At 33.1% G+C, this 4,848-nt stretch overlaps 1 non-coding gene across 1 annotated transcript; it reads right to left on the minus strand.

Moving 5' to 3' along the window:
• Positions 1 to 1,035: 1,035 nt before the first annotated feature.
• On the minus strand, positions 1,036 to 1,107 carry TRNAC-GCA (transfer RNA cysteine (anticodon GCA)). Its single transcript has one exon. It is a non-coding gene; the product is annotated as a tRNA-Cys (tRNA).
• Positions 1,108 to 4,848: the final 3,741 nt, after the last annotated feature.

Below are 4,848 nucleotides of genomic sequence, written 5' to 3' on the forward strand. Positions count from 1 at the left end.
GTCTTATCACAGTGCCAACTAAGCATCTTTCTTCAGAGATACTATTTGGCAGTATAAAAGTTTCGGATGATAGTCTTAGAAAACTCCTCTGTTCTGGGGATATATAGAGATAGTTCAAAAGATTGAAATATTAGAAGTATTTCCAAGCTTATATCATATACTTTGGTTTGAGCTGTAATAAAATGCAGACACTTAGATACCCAACAAAAGTACAATTCATAGCCAGATGGAACTGCTTTGTTTAGAGTATATTAGCTACAACACAGGCACCTTTTGTAAGTTCCTTTGAGAGCAATACAGTGCCAAGTCTGGACAGTCTCTGTTCTAAATTTTTCCCTTTTTTTTTACAGGCCAAGATAATAAAATTATTTGAACTGGTCCCCCCACTCACTACATATTATAAAACTAGAAATAGCTCATTTTCAACATCTGCTGAAACAGATTGAGAACATTTTGGTAAATGTGTTATCACATGTTACTATGGCATAGCATTTCAAATCACTCTGAATGGAAATTTGAAGGTTCCAGGCTGCTGTATGCTACATCTGTGTACAGATTTCACAGGTTCTATGCTGGGCTGTCAATGAAACATTATCGTAAATATTTTTGTCTGATACTGGCAATATCGTATTTATTTGAACAACTCATAGACATTATTTTACTTTAGTTGTTTCAAATTTGTTGAAAAAAATATTCCTCAATCCCTATGTTTTTAGTAGATTATAATGTAAAAGCTGTTTTTCTTACATAGTATATGTATGAATGATAAGTCGTTCCAGGTGTGTCCAACTCTTTGAGATGCTATAGGCTTCTCTGTCCAAGGGATTCTCCAGCCAAGAAAACCAGAGTGGATTGCCATTTCCTCCTTCAGGGGATCTTCCTGACCTAGGGATCAAACCTCCATCTCTTATGTCTCCTGTATTGGCAAGCAGGTTCTTTACCAATAGTGCCATCTGGGAAGATCAGGCTCCTCCATCCATGGGATTTTCCAGGCAAGAGTGCTGGAGTAGATTGCCATTTCCTTCTCCAGGGATCTTCCCTACCCAGGAATCGAACCCAGGTCTCCTGCATTGCAGGCAGACACTTTACCGTCTAAGCCACCAGGGAAGCCTCCTACATAGTATAGATATTTTGAATTTTATAGCATAGAGATATTCATTGGATATTTGAGTTTAAAGTACAAGGTTAAAGTGAAGTTTCTGCATTTGCACAGGAAATAAATTGAGTGACTGCAACTACCAGTGAGACAAATTTTAGACTTCTTTTCAATTTCACACATTCTAACTTAGTAGAGGCCAATTACTACATTTTCTGTTTCACTGATAATTCCAATTGTCTACCCCATGTACATACTTGTTTTTTAAGAACTGATTAAAGAAATGAAAATTTTCTGAGTGTATAAGCTAGTATGTTAGTAAAGCGATACTTAAATTAACAAAGCAGAAGATATTGCTTAATATAAAAAAAAGAGCCCTTGTGTACAATGCATTCTAGTTGACCAAATAATTTATGATATCTTAATTTCTCCAATAATATGGAACTTTTAACATTCTGTCTCCTTTATCAATAAAAATAGTCTTAATAAAATGTATTATGAGAAAATCTCAAATTTGACAAAATGATCTTAAATGGTCTTTTTTTGTTTGTTTGTTTTTGGTGAGGGCACTATTACACTCAGATTTTGTCAGTGTACATATTTATACTTTGTGCTCACATGCTAGATTTCCCCTATGCCAAAAAGCTCAACCCACCAAATATCTATAATCTCAATTAAAATGCACAATTATTACTATCTAAATATTCTTGATCATTTGCTTGTGGCTAGTAGGCTCTTATCTAAATTCCAGCTCAGTTCACAGGTGATAAGCATTCAAGCACAAAGCAAAGATAACAGAATAATTGTTGTTATTTATGCACTCAGTCCAACTCTTTGCAACCCCATGGTCTTTAGCTTGCCAAACACCTCTGTACATGTGATTTCCCAAGCAAGAATACTGTAGTGGGTTGCCATTTTCTTCTCCAGGGGATCTTCCCCACCCAGGGATGGAACCCAGGTCTCCTGTGTCTCCTGCATTGCAGGTGGATTCTTTAGGGCTAAGCCACCTGAGAGGCCCAACAAAACAATTAGCAGAATATTATTCTTGGTCTTTCAAGTTAGTTTTTTATTGTGTATTTTAATATTGAATTTGATAGCATTTTCCTGAACTTCGTAAGATATTTAAATTTAATGGATACAGCTTTTCAGAAAATAACCTTTGGAGCAATATTATATGATACTACTTTTATATTACATCACAATAGACAAACTCCTATATTTTATTAGCTCCATGTTTATAATCTATAAAAAATAATAGAATTAGTACTAAAAATAACAGTCTGGTTATTGTTAAAACTTACAAATTTTATGCATATTTATCACTTTCAGAGTTAGTGCCTAAAACTAACTTTTGAACGAATATTTGCAACAAATTGCTTATAAAGTACAGTGTGGGAGTTTTGCGGAGGAAAATTTGTCTCAAGCCTTATTTTAAATTGTTTCATTTATTTTTCTCAAAAATATATATTACAGTTAATATTTTCCATTCCTAGTTCCAGGCCAGAGGTGATAAGCTTCCAAAACCATAAATTAATGCCACTCAGAATTTTCCAGTTAGGAAACAGGGGGAAGTATATGTTTTCATTTTTGTCCATGGACCACAAAAATTCTAATGTGGGTGAATTTCAAAAATTCAAACTTTGCCTGTAGCAACTTCTTAGTGAGGAAAGTTGTCAATAAATGTTTTAGTGTGAAGATAAATACTTTTTCTAAAAAAATATTTTATACTCATAATACAACACCAAGCTATGTACATTGTTATACAATCATCATATAAGGTAACTGTATCTTAGCAAACAGCCTCAACCCCATTTCTATCTATTTTATACAAATGATTGACTTTAAAAATATTTGTTTTCCCACTTTCATTAAACAGAGACTTGCCTTAATTGTATGTACTCTTCTATTTGATTTGGTAGAGATGACTTGAGTACTTCTGAAAATGCAAAATAAGGAAGTTAATGGTCTATTAGTTTAGAAATATTTCTGTTCTGAACTTTCTGAGTTGAACTGTCATTAGATAAAATTGTATTCTAAGCATTTTATTTCAATTAAAGCAGATGGAAATTATTTTAGAGGATATATCTGCCATTTTCTTAGTTCTAGTTTTCGTTGATTTAATATCAATGTTCCAAATGGGACTAAAATTCCATAAGCTACATAAGAGACACATGTTTTCCTTTTGTAATTTTTTTCATCAAAACATATGAAGCTGGAAATTCACTCTCAAACTGGATGTGTAATCATGATGAACTTTAAATGAGAATATCTACAATTATATCCCAAATGATGAACTCTATCTTATGTAGGAGAAGGAAGAAATACACTTTTAGATGTAGTTATTCAGAAATTATTTCTGTAGGGGTCTTGTATGCACAGAAAATTTAGAAGAAATCACCTTTTGTGCCTCATGCTACCTTTAGTTTTGAATGAGGTTTTCTAAACACATGTATACCTGTGGCGGATTCATTTTGATATTTGGCAAAACTAATACAATTACGAAAAGTTTAAAAATAAAATAAAATTAAAAAAAAAAGAAAACACTTTAGAAATCAATGAAATGATCACTATTTTATTCACTTACAGGATCTGAGAATGGTATGAGAACACATGAAGACATAAATGCCACACACATGGTAAATCAAAGTGTAAAGATTCACAGGTTTAATTAAAAATGACACAAGAAAGCTGGAATTCCAATAGCACTCAATCAATCATCAAGTTTCAATGAATATATACTTTTGAATCAAAAGCATTAACTAACTTGCAAGAATCATAGTTCATGAAACAATGCCAAATTTATATACTGGTCACAAAGCTATTATTTAATAAATTAAGAAAAGACATACAGCACATAAGAAAGTCAGATATTTCTCCCATTGAGAAGTCTTTATCTTGGAACTGTTAATTAAGTCTGATGACACTTTTTTCCAGCATTATCTCTAACGTCTCTCATATGATATTCATTATTCATAGTTTTGGTCTTGACTTGTGGATAATTACCGTCCGAGTCCTAATTCTGAAGGGTTTATTAATCACTTCATTTTTCCTCTTATAAGCTATACTTTACATAAGAGACCATTGAGTGCCAGTTCATTTTGCTCTGAAAGGTCAGTTTTATCTAAAAATAACAAACTTTGTCTTGTTTGATATTCTGGTAAGAAGAATGTAAGACCTTCTAAAATTATAAATGTGAGATAATACATATGTTTCCAGGAATTTCTCTGGCTATCAGACAGAATCTTTTCAGAGGTTATATTATGGTGACAAACGTAACTATATGCTTTCATGTAGGCAGAATGATATCCCCCCTCCTCAGATTCATATGTTGAAGGCTTCATCCCCAAACTGTATTTGGGGATAGGGCCTTTGGGAGGAAATTAGGGATAAATAAGGTCGTATGATGGGGTCTTAATTAGACAGAATAAGTGGCCTTATAAGAATAGAAAATGAGCTCTCTCTCCATGTGCAGGCACTGAGGAAAGGCCATTTCAGCACCTAGCAAAAAAGCAGCCGTCTGTAAGCTAAGGAGAAAGCTCCTACCAGAAAATAAATCACCTGTCATCTTAATCATCACTGTTCCAGACTCTAGAACTGGGAGAAATAATTTTCCGCTGTTTAAGTCACCCAGTATGGTATTTTGTTATGGCAGCCTGAGCTGGCTAAGACACGCCTTTATTTCAAGTCATTAAAACAAATCATTTTTAAAACTTTATATTTAAGTTTCCTTTTTTTTTTTTTTTAAATAGAAA

The sequence above is a fragment of the Bos taurus genome, chromosome 6 (genome assembly GCF_002263795.3).
Source record: "Bos taurus isolate L1 Dominette 01449 registration number 42190680 breed Hereford chromosome 6, ARS-UCD2.0, whole genome shotgun sequence".
NCBI lineage: Eukaryota > Metazoa > Chordata > Mammalia > Artiodactyla > Bovidae > Bos > Bos taurus.